We start from the raw sequence: 20,731 nt of genomic DNA on the forward strand, positions 1-20,731 counted from the left end.
TTTTAAATAGGTGAACATTTTTTGAATTTTGTGGATTTTTTCCTATTTCACGAACATTTATTTAATTCTCAAACTTTTCCCCCATTTTGTGACTAGTTTTTAAAATTTACTTTTTTTGAATTCATGAATAAGTTTTTCATTGGCGAAGGCTCTTTAAAATTCATGAATATTTTTAAAACGTGGATAGTGGGAAAAAACAAAAGGCAAAAAGAAACCACAACTTGTATAAGGAGCTAGTGATTCGTGGTGTGCGCCAATGGGCTAACCCACCACACATGCTAGCGACCGAGATGTAGGCGATACATATCAGCGCCTACTTATTCATGTGACAAGTGGCACGACATCACGTGACAAGGTCGATCTCGCGTGCGCTTTGTGTTTGACACATGGCGGAAGATGAAGTTGTCGCGCAGGTTTCTTTTTTCCTTTTTTTCCTTTCGTGGTTGGATGTGTTGCACCACTGGGAGTACAACTGCGTCTTCCATAGATGCATATGTGTGTTTCTCGTGGAAGCACATCTTTCATTTTTCCTTTCTTGTGTCGATGTGCTCCACCATGCATGGAGCATGGCTATGCTGCCGGTGGGAGCACAACTGTGTTGTCGGTGGGAGGACACCTCCTTTGTTTTCCCTTTTATGGTTTGGTTGTGCTCTATCACGAAAAGCACACTTGCACTGTCAGTGAGAGAACACTCGTGTTTGCCCGTGGGAATGCAGATGCATTTCTCGCGAGAGCACACCTGCGCTATGCAAGGAGAGAGGACAGAGGCTACACTACTGCCAACCAACCCTGAGAGGAGAAAGTTGTTCGTGCTCACGGCAATGGTGCCGTTGGGCTCATTTTATAGCCAGACACTGGCTTGGCATTCACGAAAGCCGCAGAGGCATGGTGTAGCTTCTCTGACATGCGGGCCCGCTGCCTGCATCCTCTCACTGGCGTGCTGGGCCTTCGTGGTTTAAAATGGACTTCACTCTTCACATGTTCAACTGTTGACGATTAAGAGGGTGCTCAGTGGCATCGTGGTTTTCACCAGGAAAGCCATCATAGATATATTCTGCTCTAGAATTGCCGGCTACAATTCTGTCCCTGCAGTCACAAATATATTCTGCAAGATCTAGCTAGGCTGTTCTAAAATCCGTACGTATCTTTGCAATATGTTTGAACGATTTTGGGCTTTGTGGTTTCCTTTACATATTGAAACTGCACCTGGCTATAACAAGATCATTCAGCACAGATGAATCGTACACCTACAACTTTCAAATGAAAGCCACACTCCCTCCATAATCCATCCATTCACTATTAACCGGAAGACAAATGACATATTTAGTCTCTCCTTGTAGAGTGAACGTCATCTACTGGTTCTAACTCCCAACAGAGTTAACAGAGCATGTACCACCGTCGCAACCAAAAGGTGGCGAACACCAAAGAAATAGGCACCAAACAAATGTCAGAAAAGAGAGCATTCCATATCAAAAGAGTTACGACGACCCTTGTCCACGAGAGCCAACAACATCATCTGTCAACAGTTTGCACACATCTAACAACGTTACTCCTGTCAAAGCCAAAAGGGCAAACACTATTCGGGGACATCAAATGCTGATATACAAAGTGGAAGAAGTTTTCTCAACACAATTGGCAAAACACTCATGTTAGTTCACTCGCATCACTTCTTTGAAAAAAGTATTTTCAGCGAAAGCAGCTCAACGAGGATTGTAGGTCACGACATCGTATTAAGCAGCAGCATTCCTGGCACCACGAGATTGTGCTGACAGGGCCCCTGGAAATTTACATGTGGATCTTCGATTGCAGATACATTTGATTCTCTTTTCCTTGTGAAACTTCCCAGCATGTAAGGAGAGATGGGGAAGCAAAAAGATTTCAACATCTGGTATGTCAAATGATGGTGTGGTCAGGGAGCAATTAGTTGAGGCTACATTCCTGGACCAAAAATAAGAATAGAAAATCAAGTTAAGAACTCAGATAGCACTGCGGAACCTACAAAGAGAGGCCAACGAAATAAAATATGCGGAAGTCAATAAATATGAGATAAAGCAATGGGATATAAATACGTGTAAATGAATACACTGCATATGGACATGCTACAGATCACCTAAAAAATATTCAGCATCACGTAAAGTTATGGAGACTTTTTGCGAATCAAGTACAAATGTTTAATGGCATATATCAAAAGACCTAAGAGGAAAGTTGTGACAAACAGCCTGCCTAACAGAAACGATATCAGCAATTTAGCATTGGAGTTGCAATGTTCTACAACATGCACTCTTAAGTAGAAAACACAGAACGCTCTTCTGGGTTCTGAAGCTACATGATCCCCACCAATAAGGAACAAGTGAATGCAGCATGACCATGCCAGTTCTCCTTTCGAATCTAACCTCCATTAGCATACGGCCGTGCCCCACAAACTAGCTAAAACTATGATTTGTGTTGTTACATTGTTTATTTGGTTCCCAGTAGCTCAAGCTCTAGCATATCCACATAGCCACCAATGACATCAATTATGCTGAATCTAGTATCACTAACCTTGCAACAGTGCAGCTCCCTTCAGTCGCCTCTGACGGTGCCTCCACACGACCTGGATATGGATTGCTGCAACGGTCCTCCAGGACGGTGAGTCATACCTGTTCGACATGATCCAAGCATCAGTAAACAAACTAAGATGGGGCCTTGCATCAGCTTCATCAACTGAAAACTTAATGTGTACATATTTCAGCCGACCAGAAACTTGATGATGATACCTGATCGCCGCGATAACGTGGATTTTGCAATAGTGTTGAAAACTCCAGAGTGATTCTTTCCAAATCGGTGAACTGCAGCACAACAGCTTCAACATTTGTTAGGCATCTGATCGTACATATTGCCTTCCAGTGCAGCTTCATCCTCTCCCCATCTGATAGAAATTTGGACGATGTAATATAGAGAAGAATATAAGAAAAGATCAGTCAAACTAAAAAACAAATACAAAGCAATAAGCTAAGGTAAATATCTGCAAACCTGAAGCTTGCTGCTCCAACCACCACATAAGCAGCTCTTCCCCACACACAGCTCCTTCATGTAATGGAGACTTGCTTCCATCTGCTCTGATGCTTCTAGTTTACCCCGCACTACAAAGATGATTTTTTCAACAAGCTGATCCTGAGAAAGAATGTCACTTCCCCTAACATATAACTTATGCTTCAACTTGTCACAGACAGCGTCGCAAAGTCCACAATCCTTCAAAGCGAATAATCGAATCTACAAATAAAGACAGCACGGTTCTCATGATTAATATAGGGAAATTTGGGTTTGTACAATCAAAAGAACCTACATTAGATATATACCATCGAAAGTTTCATCTTTAGATATATACCGTCAAAAGATCGCAACGTTATAGCCATCTACCATTCTGTTTATTTCTATTACTCTCGTCGCTACTGCACTTTTTTTAATCGATTAAGTATTTTCCAATTTCAGATTTTTCCCTTATGCAAAAACAACTCAACACGAACCAGGCTTAGGCAGACACACACGCACTGTGAGTGTTTCAGGCATCTCATGGCTAATTTTAGAAACATATTTAGGGGTGATGTGCTGAAGTATATGTGGCCTTGCGCATTGGCATGTACAGAACATAGGTACGATACACTAATGGAGAAAATTGCAACAGCTAATCCTAAGGCAATTATTAAGAAGATTCTCCAAAGTGTGTGCAAGGCTGATTATGTGGATGACAACATCTAATAATGCTTCAACAGTTGGATTAAAGATTACAAAGACCTTCCAGTTGTTGATCATATGGATAAGATTAGGAAGAAGATCATTTTTTCCACAAAGGGGATTACACCGGAAGAAGATCATGGAGAAGATTTACACAAGGTAAGAGATGGCCAATAGAATGGAAGGGCTTATCCTGCCAAGTGTGTTACATGAGTTGAACATGAAGAGCCGAGGGCTGCACTATGAAATCCAGAAGAGTGGAGCAATGTCAGCTGAGATTTCAGGAATAACAAAAGAAGGGAAGAATTGGAGAGTAGCGGTTGATATAAATTGTGGATGTGGACATTGGTAGCTTTCTGGAAAACCATGCACTCATGCTATAGCTCTATTTGGAAAAGTTCTTAATATTGAGAAGTTTGTAGATGATTACTATTCAGTAGAGGTTCAAGATGGCTTATCAGTTTAGAGTTACTCCAATGTGTGACAAGACTCAATGGCCAGAATTTGACCCTGGCTTTGAAATGATTCCTCCAAACCTAGAAAGGTCTGCTGGTAAACCAAGGAAGAAAAGACATAATGCTAGTGGAGGCAGGAAAAATATGTCATATCAATGCAAAAGGTGCTTTCAAAAGATGCCATATCTTGCCATACTGTTACTCACACTGAATTAGGGCGGGAGCTTCCTCTACCTCGTCCAAAGAATAATCTCATTTACACATGATAAGCAAGATTCATTTTTTGATAGAAAAGTTCATTTGACTATAGATCTGAGAGGAAGTCAAGTGGTTGTAAAAACATGAATATGTCAAACCTTATTAAGAAATCTGTGAAAATGGTGGCGTATATCTCTCTGGATATCTTCTGGTAAGCTGCCCAAAAGCTCTTCTTCATTCACTCCTCTCATAGCCACCCAACTAAACCTTTCTGCATGTCTAACCCTCCTTCTCAGATCTTCTGGGAGTTGCCTGTGGCTCATGCATTGTTCAATATCATGTCTCCTCAGTTGCATTTCCAATCTCCTATGAGTAAGAAAATAGTCCTATGAATTACTTTCCAGTTGGCAACAAAACCAGTCCATAAGAAGGATGAAGTTGCTGTTCAGCGGCTTACCTTTTTCCAAGTGATTGAAGGAAAATCTGCATGTTACCGACAAGTAACGCAAAAAGGAACAGCCCCAAGGCAATGATACCCTTTGTGAATAGAACTTCCCATACATTATAGGTTGGCACCAGATTACCCGCCAAAGTACTTATTTGCTGAAACCCCCAAAATAACGAATATGTGTAGCGGTTAATAGCAGGTTCTGTGGTTAGCAACACAGATTGTTCATAGATTCCATATTTGAAAAAACCATTTGCAGTATCAAAACAGCTTCGCGACATCGAATCGTTGAACCACCGCTGCCTCTTTACTCTGTCCAGCCCACCAATGCCATACCCACAGTCTATAAACTGAGCACATGATGTTATATTAAGTGCAGAACAAGAATTCTGTAGACAATAATTAACACTCTGCATAAAATGTGAAAAGATACATGTTATCATAACTGACATCTGGGGTAATAATTAAGAGGGTTGGGGAATCAAACTACTAATGACGAAAAACCAAACGAGCACTCGGATTGCAATATTTTCCATTGTGGAGAAATAAATCCCTAAATTGAAGAACATAATAGAGTACAAAAACTCAAAGGCATCCCTAATATCATCAACCAAATAAGATAAGTTGCCAGTCTAAATGCATATGAACAGTGCAAGGTCGTGGTTCTCCTTTTTATACATCAGAAACTTTGGTTAGTATATCTCAAACACCACACCCTGCACCATTTATTTTATGCTAGTTGGGTTGCTAAATCCCCAGGTGACATAAATATAATTGATATATAGTTGGGCAATCTGTTATTATCTTCAAAAATAAGGATGCATTTGAAGCACACATGAATGATATGGTATATGTTTGAGAGACTGGCCTGTAATCCAAAGAGGTACCAAAGCGAACCAACTACATGTCCAGCCAAAATAAATCCATTAGCAGATTGCCCACCAAGTAGTTGCACAAATCTGAAGACACGTGGGGCATACTGAACAAGAATTGTGGCATGCAACAAATTCTTCGCATAGTTTGCACCGGATACCCCAATGTACTTAGGGATAACCCGTCCTATCATCACCTGCATCAGGGAGAAAAGAAAAGGTCAAATGTGGGTAACATATTTCCAACAACATATTAATTTATGTGATTGTAGAAGCTTGTGGTTTTTTATAACTCCAACCACACCAGTTAAAGAAACACATTTGTTTTTGACGTGAATGGCAGGAGCTCTGCCTTTGCATTATAGTAGAAAAGAATTGTTACATATTACACATTACATCCCTGACCAACTAGCCATATCATCTCTGCAAATAAGATCATCAGGCTAGTGTCACTCTAGCGTCTCTCTGAGTGCTGTCCCCTACTCATGGCTAACTTGACCATGTTTACCTCATCAGTAATCGACGCGGCCAACTCTAGCGGACCCATTTCTTTGTGCTCGAAAACCCTTCTGTTCCTCTCCTTGCATAAGTTCCACACTATGTAAGCTGCCAGCGTCATTTCCTCTTTGTTTTGGTCCTTCGAGCCTCTGCCACGTCCGGTGTGCTCCCACCATTCAGATATGGACGTCGCCGTGGCAGCCGCACTGCATAGATCATCTGTTGATCTCCGGAACAAGTCCCAGATCACCTTGGCAAAGGAGCAGTGCAAGGAAAGATGATTCGCTGTTTCCAACTCCTGATCACATAGGCTGCAAAGCGCGTCGTGCGGCCACCCCCGCGCCTGCAATCTGTCAGCCGTCCAATTCCGGTTTTGCAACAGCAGCCATAGGTAGAATCTTACTTTCCCCTCCACCATTCCTCTCCATAGTCGTGATAGCTCTGGTTTATGAATCCGAGTGAAGAATTGTGCCTCGTAGGCAGAGGTACACGAATATACTCCGTTTGTCGTCAGGTTCCATACAACTTTGTCCTTCCTCGGCTCCAGTGTGACCACCTGTACCTTGTCCCATATCTGAAAGAATTTTGTCAACTGCTCCTCACTGTTCATGCTGTGCAGCCCTGTCATCCATTTGCTGTTATGCAACCCCTGTTTGACGGTCAGTTTTTAAACCTTGCCAACTTGAAGAGCTCAGGGGTAGAGACAGAGAATGCCTCGCCATTAAGCCATCTGTCCGTCCAAAAGAATGCCGTGTTTCCATCCCCCAGCTGAATTTTGGTGCAGCTGGCGAAGAGTTGCTTATCCGTGGAATCGCAAGGCGTGTCCGAGCCCTTCCATGGCCTGTCCTCCTCTCCCCATCTAAACCACTCCCAGCGAAGCCTCAATGCCCGGCCAAAGCACTCGATGTTCTTCACCCCAAGGCCACCATATCGCTTTGGAGTGCAAACTTGTCTCCAGTTAACCAAGCTCTTTCCCCCAATGTTTCCATCGTCCGCATCCCAAAGGAAATTCTTCCTAAGTTTGTTCACTTTCTTGATCAGCCACTTGTCCGGCTGGAAAGCCGTTAGGTAATATGTAGCCGTGGCTGTGACCACCGAGTTAATGTACACCAGCCTTCCCATACGGTTCATCATCCTCCCCCTTCTGTTAGATAGTCTTCTAGCAATCTTATCAATCAATGGCTGCAGCTCAACCCTCCTTGGCTTCCGGGTCCCGAGTGGGAGTCCTAGGTACTGACATGGGAAGGCTCCTGGCTCCCCTCCAAAAAAGACGAACAATGACTGCATATCTATGTTTGCACAAGCTATTGGGTAGGCCACTGATTTGGTCACGTTTGTTCTTAATCCAGAGGCATCCCCAAACAGGGTGAGAATGGCCTGTACAGCGTTAAAGTCATCTGCCACCGGGTTGATGAACAAAGCTGCGTCATCGGCGTAGAAACTAGATCGGAAGCGCGCTACCCTCGGTCGTAGCCGCGACAGAATGTTTCTCTGTGTTGCCAACTGAAGCAATCGCTGCAGCGGCTCCATTGCCAAAATGAACAACAATGGTGACAAAGAATCCCCTTGCCTTAAACCACACCGATGATGAAACGGCACTCCAGGCACTCCGTTGAGCAGCACACGTGAAGAGGACGATGAGAGCATCAGTGATATCATATCACGCCACCTCTGTCCAAAGCCCATTGCTTCCATCACCTCCAGAAGAAAAACCCAGCACACCGAATCAAAGGCTTTCGCTATATCCAATTTCAGGAACACCATGGGAGATTTGGCAGTGTGTGCGGCCTTGATCACATTCCGAACGTAGAGAAAATTATCCTGGATGGATCGATCTCGTATGAAGGCGCTCTGGTGGTGACACATTTGTATGTACCAGCTTGTTGGAGTAGATCCTTACTCTCTTCCAATGGGCCAAAGGCCAACACATGTTAACAGTGCATGTTCATGTAGAAGTGTAGGGAAATAAGCAAAGCAGTCACGATATAACAGACCAAACACACAACTAGTACAATATCTAACACAACAACGTTAGAAAAACCGAGTTATATCTGCAATGCTAATTGTAGACGAGTACTTGCAACTCTCAAATTGTAGTGCAGAAGCCTCTGAATACTTTGCGACGCCAACCAGCAGAATATTCTTATTTAAAATAGGCTCAACACCTGGGATCTAACTTATCGGGACTAGCATGAACAACTAAGACTGAAAGAGCTTTCAAGGAAATTGTAAGAGGAAAATTGAAATACAGCATGCGTAACTGAAAGGGTGTTCTGTCCCCCAAGACTACATGCCCTTTATATAGTGTTCAGGACTGCAATGAACTCTAGTGCATACTCTTAACAATCCAACACTCCCCTCAATATGGGCCTGATGCAATCATGCCCATCTTCAGACATATTGCAATAGACTCACTAAGACGCTTCCTTGACTAAAGTCACCTAACCAACAATCAAAGGCACAACCAATACCACCAACAAGGCCTCCACTTTACAAGGCTTGCTTCAGCTGCCATGACTGAAGTAAAATATGAGATTTTTTTTTGAAAGACCCAGTTGCCTGGCTTTTCATTGATTTAGCAGAAGAGAGAGTTAGAAAAATTGTCACTAATCAAAGGAGATTAGCGACTGAAGAAAGACCGGGTTTAAGGAAGAGCACGCAGGCTCTCCCCCTCCCCCTACCCTCTAGGTACAGACTAAGGTTTATTCCTCATGTGATATCCCCAAAGGGGGGCTCTAATTCTTTCGGTCCTGCTAGTCTCCATTGCTCCAACTCTCTTCTGCACGCACTAATCACATCGTCAATGCAAGCCGCCTTCTTCCTGAACGTGCAGCTGTTGCGTTCCTGCCAGATGTGCCATGCAACCAGAGCCACCATGGATTTGGTGGCTCGCCTGTCGGATGGTGATGATGCAGAGACTATTGCAGTGACGGCCTCCATTGTGGTCTTGCACCCGTCCCAGGTGGCTGGGTTCAACGCGCCGCAACCCCTCCATGCCACTGCCCTGGCCCAAATCTGCTGTGACGTGGGGCAGTCCCAAAGAAGGTGTGCCGAGCTCCCCAAGTTTCTGAGGCATAACTAGCAGAAGTAGCCATTTTCCCATCCACGCCGCTGCAGCCGGTCATTGCACCAGAGCCGGTCGTGGTGCAACAGCCACATGAAGAACTTGATTTCCCCGGCGCCCATACCTTCCAGATGAGCTGCTGTAGTGCACCTCTGGGCTGCCCAACGAACTGAGCATCGTAGGTTGATTTGGCGCTGTACTGACCTCCCGCTCGCCAGGAGATCTCATCCTCCGCCTCATCCTGCAGGGTGATGTTGGCCTCGCGGATGCTGCAGCGCAGAGAGACCAGCTGCGGGATGATCTCCATTGCGTTGCCTCTCCGGAGATCGAGGATCCATCTGTCGTCTTGGAGCGCTTCGGCCACCGATCGGTTCTTTCTGGATGAGTTGGCGAACAGCAGAGGGAACCGAAGTTTGAGCGGCTGATCGCCGAGCCAGGTGCAGTTCCAGAACGTGGCCCTCCTTCCATTCCCTATGGCGACTCTAGTTTCAGCGGCGAACAACTCTCTGTCCTTGTCGTCGCACGGCGAGCCCGTGCCAACCCATGGCCTGTCCGGATGCTTCCATGCGAGCCAGAGCCACCGTAGACGGAGTGCGCGCGCAAAACGTTCCATGTCTGGTATGCCAAGTCCACCGCAATCCACCGGCGAGGTTACGAGCTTCCAGTTGACCTTGCACTTCCCGCCTGAGATTTCCTCGTCCTGGGCCCAGAGAAACCGGCGTCTTGCTTTGTCCACCTCTTTGTGGAATTTCTTCGGGGCGTGCAGGACGGCGAGGGCGAAGGCTGGCAGTGCAGAGAGCACGCACCGCACCAGCACCTGCCGGCCTGCTATTGGCATGAGCCGGCCCTTCCAGCCTGCCAGTCCGGTCGATGAGATACTGCAAGTGGACTAGCCTAGTCCTGCTGATGCATACTGGTAGGCCTAAGTATCTAATGGGGAAGCTGACGATGGAGCCGCCAAAACCCTCCAGCACCTGGTTGAGGTCTACGTCTTCGCAACTAATCGGAGCAGCCGATGATTTCTGCGGGTTCATGCGCAGCCCGGATGCGTCGGCGAAGTCGCTGAGGAGCTGCATGAGGAGGTCGATTTCTTGCCGCTCAGGGTTTGCAAAGATCACTGCATCATCGGCGTACAGGGTCGCTCGCAGCCTCACCGTTCTTTCCGGTAGCGGCGCGAGCGCGCCATCTCTTGTAGCTGCTTCCAGTAGTCTGTGCAATGGGTCAATGGTGAGGATGAACAGAATTGGGGACAGGGGGGCGCCTTGCCTGAGCCCACACTGATGCAAAATGCTTGGCCCAGGGTCTCCGTTGAGCATGCAGGAGGACGTTGCAGACGAGAGGAGGAGCGCGACCCAGTCTCCCATCTAGAGGGAAAACCCATTTGCTGCATGAGTTCCAGGAGATATTCCCAGGAGATGGTGTCGAAAGCTTTGGCAATGTCTAACTTGAGCAGAAGCATTGGTTTTCTCTTTTTCTGAAACTTTCTGACGCAGTTCTGGACGTAGAGAAAACTGTCATGGATTCCTTTCTTCCTTTGGAATGCGCTCTGTGCTGGAGAGATCAGTTGGTCCAATACACCTACAAGCCTGATGGACAGCACCTTTGTGATCAACTTAGCCACTGAATGTATCAGGCTGATGGGCCTGAAGTCACCCATTTGAATTGCACCATCCTTTTTGGGCAGCAGCACGATGAGGGCACGGTTCAGCGCGCCAAAATCTCCGTCAGCCAGCTGATAGAAACTTTCAAACACATCCATTACATCCCCCTTGATAGTTGGCCAGCATGCTCTGAAGAAAGTGCTGTTGAAGCCGTCGGGGCCTGGCGCCTTCTCCGACGGGGATGCACAAATCGCTGCATAAACCTCTGCCTCCGAGAAGGGGTTGTCGAGTCCGCCCCCAGCTTGCAGCCTTGGTAGCCCCAGCGCCTCCCAGTTGATCGTGCGAGGCCGATTTCTTTTCTGCCCCAGCAAGGAAGAGAAGTGCTTGTGCACAGCGGCCACCTTGTCAGCGTGGCTAGTCTTGAGGCCGCCTGCCGATTGGATGCACTGAATGAAGTTTCTTCGTCGCCTGGAGGTTTGCTTTGCCTGAAAAAATTCTGTGGAAGCGTCACCCGCCTTCAGCCAAGTGATGCGCGAGGCCTGCCGCCTTCTGACGCGCTCGAGGGCTGCAAGGCCCACAATCTTCAGCTTCAGGGTTTTCCGTAGCCAGAACTCGCTGTGTGTGAGCTGCCTCTTCTCTTGTGCGACATCCAGACGCAGTACAACCTCTGAAGCCAGATGAAACTGCAACTTGGTCTCGCTGAACAGAGTTTTTGCCCAGATCTTCAGGTCAGCCGCGACTCTCTTCAGTTTGATCTTCAGTCTTGTGAAAGGGCAGCTGTGGTTGACCGACCTCTACCAAGCCCTGGCTACCGTCTGCTGGAAGTGCGGGAACCGCGTCCAGAACGTCTCAAACCTAAAGATTGCCTTGCGGTTCGGTGCAGTGGCGTTGGACAGCAGAAGAGGGCAATGATCTGAGCATATCGTGGACGCGGCCATCAGGATGTAGGAGGGGAACAGGGTTTCCCACTCCAGATTGCAAAACATTTTGTCGATGGCGACGAACGTGGGGTTTTCCCTCTCATTACTCCAAGTAAAGTGTCTGTTCTTGCATTTGATCTCTCGCAGCCCAGCTCGGTCAATGGCTGCTCTGAATCTGCCCATGATCCGCCTGTTTAGGTTGAGGTTGCTCTTGTCCCTCGCCTCATAGATTACATTGAAGTCACCATTGATTAACCAAGGCTCCCCGGCAGGTGGCATGGCTTTGATCAGCTCAGCAAGGAACTCCTCCTTGCGGTTGTCGTCGGTAGGCCCGTAGACGGTGGTAATCCAGAACGTGCTGCTGCTCTGCAGGAGCGTTGCGCGGGCTGTGATGGAGAATTGGCCGATCGCAGTAGTGGTGATGGTGATCTTGGAGGAGTCCCACAGGATCGCGGCTCCGCCTCGCGTGCCGTCCGCCGGCAGGACCGCGGCGGCGTCTAATCGGCTACCTCCTATTTCTTTTACTAACGCCGGTGACCAAAATATGAGATTGGTATACTCACATACCAATATCACCACAGACCACTGCACCATGATCACCACCTCCACCCTAGCCTCTATCAGAATACAATGCTCCAACTCTTACGAACACAACCACTAGTCTGGTCTTCACCTCTCTAGCTCGGCTACCTCTGCCAAGTTCAATCACCTTCCTAGACCTCTCTAATAGTTCCATCTCCTGGACCACCGCAAAGAACTCCATAGCCACCAAGATCACCATCGAGCTTACCAGCGCTGGCACCTCCAAACCTACCACATTCACCACCGTTGATACCGATTTCAATGTCACCAGCATTCCCCCCTCATTACAGGGCTTATCTAGCATGCCCTGAACCTCCCGCATCAAGCCAATTAAACTCTCAACGACCACAGATCACACGGAACAACATACTAACGACTCTAATGTGCATTCTCGTCATTATTTATAGAGTTATAGTGCTTACAATTGTACCAGACTCTTATTAGAATACAAACTGAGGCTCTTATTAGACCCTAATACTAAGTTACTGGCCCTCCAATAGAAACAAAGAATGTTAAGAACTTGAAGAAACAAATTATTTCTGAGGAAAACATGGACAGTGATTTTTCTAAACAAAAATAAGTGTTAGTCACATAATTTTAAAAGGCAACTTACTCATTTCTAATATAAGCAACTTATATTCAAGCGAACAAAACACACAGTACCTGAGGAACTGGAAGCATAACAGATAGGTCGGCTATGAAAGCACCACGAAGATAGCGCATAGCGATTTTCTTAGGCTCGTCAACTAAATCTCCTGCTCCCGCTATTCTTGACTCTGGATCCACATAGGCCATCCTAAACTGCAAAAAAGAACATCTCATGCATGTTGATCCCTATTCTTGTGTCCTTAGAACAAACAAAAGATATTCAAAGTTCTGAAAACAGGAATTTGTTATGACAAAGCAGAGCTTAGAAAGCCAGGATGGGCCCTGACCCCTCCTTCTAAATGGGAATATCAGAATTAAGTATCGCACGTTGGTAGTTATACACAAATAATGATGAATGTTGAATGGGACCTCTTGAGTCAAAGCAGAACAAAAGCAAGCTCAAACGGAATGAGTGTGTATGCTGCAGACTAACGCTACAGCTACTACCAAACAAACAACAGAAGGGCAAAAAAAGCAGCAGATGCTAATCAAAAGAATTGCTTTAGAACTGAAAAGAGATGGTAAATCAAGCAAAACCCAACTAATGTCTAAACATTTGCTTAAACGTGTACATCAAACTTCTGATTTTTTTAGTATAATAACAGGCTGTTTTGCCTTGGTCACTCAAGCTAGCCAACTTTCATTCAATCAGTGTTTTGACTCGCTAACAATATTTTTCTCTCCAAATTTTGCAAGAAACTAAATAGTCGCTAAACATGGTAGAACCTTTATATCATGATGCACTGATTGTAACTTTGCAGGCACAATTTACAAGGAAGTGAAGCAACTTCACTCTAAAACTCTGCAAATATGAACATTTTACAGAAAAGGATGACCCCCTCGTGAGAATTCTTGCTACATAGTAGAAGGGAGTCGTGTTGTCTCAAGGAAAGTAAGTTCATATCAAGCTTAATAGAAGGGAATTCCAAAGTTGTACTTACAATAATAACTTTAAAGGAAATATGCGAATTTAATACTCCCTCCGTCCGTAAATACTTGTCATCAAAATGGATGAAAAGGGATGTATCTAGAACTAAAATACATCTAGATACATCCCCTTTTATTCTTTTTGATGACAAGTATTTTCGGACGGAGGGAGTAGTAGCTAATAAGTAAAGAGTAAATTCCAATGTGGACCCTGCATTTGATACAAATGACAGGTTGAACCAGATTTGAAAATGTTCACCACATTGTACCAGATTTGAAAACCAAAATACTGCTTTGAAACTGGTTCAATCTGTCAGTGGGATTTTCGCTGTTAAAAGTGGCAATACTTTTAATTCATAATAAAAAAAAGCTTGTGGAATACTAAACAAACATTTCGAACTTACAAGAGGTGATTATTTCCATGGATTGACACCTATTTATGAAAACCCTTTTTTTCTTAAAATTCAGGGGAGTTGCATAGTCATTTCATAGACAAGGAAGATTAAAAATAGAACGAATTATGTGACAATATTCACCTGAAGAAGCATGTGAAGAGCATAAATGACATCAGTCACAGTTCTTGCAACAATTAATGCTTTCGAATACCGACTGAACACTATGCATTTGTTATCCTGCACCACAAAAATTAAAAATGCACACTTATAGGTAATTTCTGTCAAGGCTATATTGTTCAGAATTTAGAAAGTACAATCTTGATGTACACACAGTAATTTGACCAGAGATCCAATCCAATACAGGGCTTAACAAATTAGATGCTTTAACTTTATGTCTTACAGTGAAAAGAGACATATGGGGAATAAGTTTCTGGCTGTCAAATAGACACAAAGATTTTAAAACTGCATTGTTCCATATATCGAGCACTACAAGAATATGTACAGCTGACATGAACTCTTTTGATTTTAGGTCTGGCACTAGCTCAAAAAGCCCAAATTGCAATAGTCGCATGATCGTAGAAGCAAATACAAATGGATGCCGTGACATCCACATGTTGTCAAAATGCAGCCTCTGAGGAAAGACTTCCTAGGTGCTGCCAAACGCTCAAACATGGACACCATGCAAAATTTGCTAGCCACTTCCAAGCATGGAGGCTGCTTCCAGCCATCCATGAACTACAAAAACGGTTACAGGTGCCCACCTGCCAGTAGGATATGGTTTAGCTTTCGCTTTATTTAAGTTAAATATGGGGTCCATCTTTGAGGAAAATATCATCTAAAAATTGCAGCAAATTTCCATAAAAACTGGCCATCTTGTGGGACCCAACTTAGAGGCTAAGTGGCATCTAAACAATGTGGATGCCCTAGATCCACTGCAGACGTTAACAGAGCTCCAAGCTTGGAGAAAAGGATGTAAGCTTACCTTGTCCATGAAAGGTAGGAAGAAAAACAGAGGGTCAATGAAAATGGCAACCAAGCATGATATTACAAAAAACTGGTTCCATCGACGAACAGCCTTAGCATGTGGGTTTAGAATTGGAATGTATGGAAGGGAAGACCCAATCTTCTTCCACCCATCACCCTGGCCATACACAAAAATATGGTGAGTGGGAGTGCATACAACTAGGAGTGCATAGCCATCCTACTATATACATATTAAAGTATGGTCATAAATAAATTGAAGATACAAAACTGCACGAACAAATTTAAGGAAGAAATAATTGCACTATAGCCCATTCCCCATGAATATGTAGCAGATGTCAGGTTTACAAAATATTTACCTCCAACTATTTACGGTTCATAGGTTTGTGTTCTTAAAAACTAAAAATACACCACCTAGAGCTAATGAACTAAGGAAATGTGTGTACTACAAGTGAACATGTATACCTTCTGTCATTGTAAGTTTCCTTCAGCAAAAAATAATAATAATATATATATATATATATATATATATATATATATATATATATATATATATATATATATATATAGGGTAACGCTAATCTAAGCGTGAGTGTAGAATAGCTTATTCTACACCCCCTAGTAACGCTATATACAAAATCTAGTAAAACGGTGTACGAAATGTAGTAATTCGGGAAATAATTTTTTTTATTACCCATGTTTGTAATTTACTACATTTTTACGAAAATTACTATAATTTACATAGTGTGTTACTATATTTTGTATTACTATTACTGGGGTGTAGAATAAACTATTCTACACTCACGCTTAGTTTAGCGTTACTATATATATATATAACACGAACAAGTCAACTGAGGCTAGATGCCAAATATTTGGGTAACAGACTATATCAAAACCATCGCCTTATTATGCTCCATATGAAACACTGCAACCCTAGTCTCATCTAAAACAAAAGGAGCTCCCAGCTTATCCCTATCCAAATCATCAAGGATACAAGGTAAAGGAATGTCCAAGCAGATAGATTACTGATCAAGATTGAAAATATCACCTCATTACCGAAAGGAGCTAAACTTCTCTGGAAATGCATTTTGTTCTTAGAGGCAAAAGGGCAATCTACACAATCAGATTCGTCACATTGCCCCAAAGGTCCAGAAATCCTCAAGTGCTCATTCTTTGTAGCATGCCTACCATCAGAATAGACACTTGATGCAATCTCTTCAGGCATGACTGCATTTGCCTGCCTCACCAGCTTTCCTGGGAAAGGTGATGTTACCTTATGTGGCACAAAAGCAACTTGAGTAGGTGTATGAACGATCAGAGGACCAATATTGGATCTCAACAAGTCTTCATATGTGTCAGCTATGACAGGTATACACATTGGTGCAGGGGCGGATCTGGGCCCCAGGCCCCCAGGGCCCAGGCCCGGGGCGTGGTTTTTTTTTAGTTATTACCTAGCCATGTTTTTTGAATGGGCCCGGGGCTTAGCCCAAAACACAACCAGGGCCCAGGCTGTCCATCTTCACAGCGCAGCCCAGCTCGCCCCCGATGCCCAGACCTAGTCACGCCCCGACTCCCCTGCTCGCCTGCGCCCTCCGCCGCTCCCCGCTCGTGATGGCCGCCGGTGACTCCGCCGTTCGCCCGCGGCCCTGCGCCCTCCGCCGCTCGTGACGGCCGCCGGTGCGACCTCCGCCGCTCGTCCACCTGGCCTACTCCGCTGCTCGCCCCGTCGCCCGTCCTCTGCTCCCCTGCTGCCCTGCTCCGCCGCTCGCGCAGCCCAGCTCACCGCCTCGCCCGCTCTGCTGGTTCCTGCTCTCCGCCACGCGCAGCCCAGCTCGCCGCCTCGCCCGCTCTGCCAGCTCCTGCTCTCTGCTGCCCAGGATTGGTAAGTGGCTGACCATCAGATGCTATAACTTGTTTTCTGAATATTTTTGATCTGCTAGACTGCTATAATGTTGGGATTTGCTACCACAATACCGCTTATGGTCCATTGCTGCTGTCGAACATTTAATTTCACTTGATCAAGACACTGATGTTGGCTTTTCATTTGTCTAAGGTGTTGGCTCTTCTTCCACCGTTGATTAAGTTATGGAAGACACTGATGAAGCAAGCCATTGATTTGGTATTCTTTTTACTGCACGTATTGTTCGTAGCTTTTGTCATCTTTTTTATCAATTTTGTTGTGTCTCTAAGCATTGAGTTTAAATTCTAAATTTTTGGTGCAATTGAGTCATATTTGAGGTAGCTATAGCTAGCTTGATGGATGTTAAGTTTTTCTCTCGCGCCGAAATTTTTTTTTGGCCCGGGGCTTGCTTCAATCCTGGATCCGCCACTGCATTGGTGCACTTCCCATAGGAAACTTCTGCAGCTCCAAGGTTCTTTGGAGCAAACGGACACCATGTTTCTGATGATTAGACATCTTTTTTTTTTGCTGCAGCCTGCAGGTATAACATTTTCTGTATTAGAGAACTTGGGATTCGTTTGCTCTATTTCAGTGAGTCAATAATCAATTAGAGCAAGTGAAATTTTCTAAAGCTTCTCAGCAGAAGGTGTCAAAATAATGCATGTTGTTGATACTATATCAAAAAAATTGTCATACTCATACAGCTGTGTGCATACGCCATAAGAACGACATGCATACAAACTGAAAAGCCGATGGCACCCACCCAGTATATGAATATAATCCCGGTTCTGACATCCAAACAAGCTCATACCACAAACAAAATCAGCACGAATTTCAACCTTGAAACATCTACATCCAGGATTAAAAGTATTGGCTATTATGGCGTATGTACAAGCATGATAATATCCTACCACCTTAAAACATTTACATCCAGTACATGAATGTAATCCCGCTTCTGACATTCAAACAAGCTCATGCCACAAACAAAATCAGCAAGCGCAGCTACATTTTACACATTAAGAAAAAAATGCTGATGCACTGCACCCACCCCTCTCCCGTTCCTCGACGAAATCACCAATGCTAGAAAACCCCATGGGTAACACGTGCGCCTACATCTGCATGGATGAACACATGTACATGCATGGATGTAGAGAAGCGCATCTCCATCCTAGTACATCCCCCATCAACCAACCCCTAGTACATCCCCGTCCCACAAAACTCCTGCCATGAGACCAAAGTACTACTCCCTCCGTTCCTAAATATAAGTCTTTTTAGAGATTCCACTACAAACTACATATGGATGTATATAGACCACTTTAGAGTGTAGATTCACTCATTTTGTTTCGTATGTAGTCACTAGTGAAATCTCTAGAAAGACTTATATTTAGGAACGGAGGGAGTATATACCTGGGTGCTAAAAACAACAGGAAAACTGCTGCTGCATTCCCCCTGCATCTATGTCTACTAAGTAAAACAAAAAATATATAGGGTGCAAAACTCAATGTGTAGCATGTAACCTGCTTGCGACATAGCATAGAAAAAGTATAACCCCTTGCATAAAAATAGCAAGCAAAAAAACACATCCTATGTAATCTAAACTATGACTAGCATACATCTAGGTTGCAACTAAAACTACGTCGCAACCAAACATATCACCCCGTCGCAACAAAACCAGGAGATAAGACACATCCTGTGTAATCTAAATTATGACTAGCATACATGTAGGTTGCAGCTGAAACTACGCAGCCACCAAACATATCATCTGTCGCAAGAGAACCATGAGATAACACATCCTATGTAATCTAATTTATAACTAGCATAAATCTAGGTGGCAACTGAAAGTACATCGTCACCACACAAGCAAAGACATATAGAGGCACGAGGGGAACAAATCCACTAACCCCGAAGCGATTTAGCAAAACCTGACGCCCACGAGATGGTAGCTTGTAAATCCAGATCTGTCCAACCTGAAAAAATCAACGAAAAAACATGCGCTCGAGTCAGTGATCCGCCTCCGCCCATCTCCCTTGTCGAGTGAGAAATAACTGAGAAATGAACAGGAACCATGATTCCTGTGCAGGATGCATTGCACTAAACTAAGCGAGAGAGAGGGAGAGAGACACGACAGTCCGGATGCGAAAACGAAATCAGAGTCGGCGTGGTATGTGCAGTCGACGGGGAACATGAGGTAGAAGGACGAGCTGGGGCGCTAACCTGATGCAGAAAATCCCGGCGTGGATTAGAGATCTACCGCTCCTCGCCCCCGTCCCCGTCCCCGTCCCCGTACTTGTCTCCTCCCGACCCGGCTGCGTGCAGAGCAGTATGCAGTGACCGTGTGAGAACAAAATCCCCGGGAATCAGAGGTCGCCGACGCGTCGTTCCCCTACGCGAGCTCGCGCATGGCGCTAACCCCTAGCCGCGTGAAGAGAGACGGAGATTACCTGCGGATTACCGACGGATTCCTTCCCGTGCGCCGACAGCGGCGGAGTCGCGCCTGCACTCCACGACTGCGCGGCGTCTGGCGCACCTCTCCCTCTCCCTCTCCCTCCTCTCACTCCCCGGCGCAGTTCCCGAAATTTTGAATCGTCGCTCTGGAGAGAGCCAACTGGTAGGAAGAGAAAGCCACCCCGCACCGTTCGCTGACTGATGGACCCCGCCACAGGGCGTAAGCTTTCGTGGGTGCGTGTATAGCGCGAAATTTCGCGCGCGTCGTTTCGGGGCCGCGCCGTCCGATCCACATCGAGTGGCGTTGGATGTGAGCGCGACTGAAGCCAAGATTGTGATCGACCACAATGTAGAAATTTGGTTCTTCTTTCTTTTTGCAGAAAAAACTTCCAATCTATTCATCGAATATCATGGCAGTACAACATCAGAAGTAACAAAAATACATCTAAATCCGCAGACCACCTAGCGACGACTACAAGCGCTCGAGCGAACCGAAGGCGCGCCGCCGTCACCGTCCCTCCCGCACTTGAGCTGGTCATACTTTGTTGTTATAGACGGTCGGGAAGTCGTTGTGCTAAGGCCCCAGAAAACTAGCACAGCAGAACAGCAACCATCACTAATGAATAGACGCTTACATCTGAAGGATTCAACCTGTAGACACACAAACACAGACGAACGAGGACCAGATCCAAGCATATCCACCAACAACAAACCCCGAGCGAATCCCGCGAGATCCGCTAGAAAACACCTTCACACACATCTCCAACGACGCTAGGCGCATCACCGGGACGGCGGCTAGGCGGGGAGAACATTATTACATCTTCAGAAAGTCGCCGCCGTTTCGCCTTCCTGAGTAAGGCACAAACCCTAGACAAACTTAAAAACACATCTAAAAACGGAGGAAAATCCTTCCACCCGAAAGAGCCAAGATCCTCCACGCCTTCATGGCCCTAAGGCCACGGGAGGTGTGTGTGTGTGGGGGGGGGGGGGGGGGGGGGGGGGAGGGTCTGTGGCGGCGCCGGCAGGAGGCGGCTAGAAACCCTCATTAGGAGCGCTCGTATACGGTGGCTGGTTTTGTTCGTA

General features: G+C 45.4%; 1 long non-coding RNA gene and 1 pseudogene across 1 annotated transcript; one reads left to right on the forward strand and one right to left on the reverse strand.

Moving 5' to 3' along the window:
* Positions 1-1,490: 1,490 nt before the first annotated feature.
* Positions 1,491-16,868, reverse strand: LOC123169657 (probable cyclic nucleotide-gated ion channel 20, chloroplastic; annotated as a pseudogene).
* A 24-nt stretch (positions 16,869-16,892) lies between these two features.
* LOC123169658 (uncharacterized) lies at positions 16,893-17,506 on the forward strand. Its single transcript, XR_006484916.1, has 2 exons — positions 16,893-17,185; positions 17,357-17,506. It is a non-coding gene; the product is annotated as an uncharacterized lncRNA (long non-coding RNA).
* The last annotated feature ends 3,225 nt before the right edge of the window (positions 17,507-20,731 follow it).

This window comes from Triticum aestivum, chromosome 7D, assembly GCF_018294505.1.
Source record: "Triticum aestivum cultivar Chinese Spring chromosome 7D, IWGSC CS RefSeq v2.1, whole genome shotgun sequence".
NCBI lineage: Eukaryota > Viridiplantae > Streptophyta > Magnoliopsida > Poales > Poaceae > Triticum > Triticum aestivum.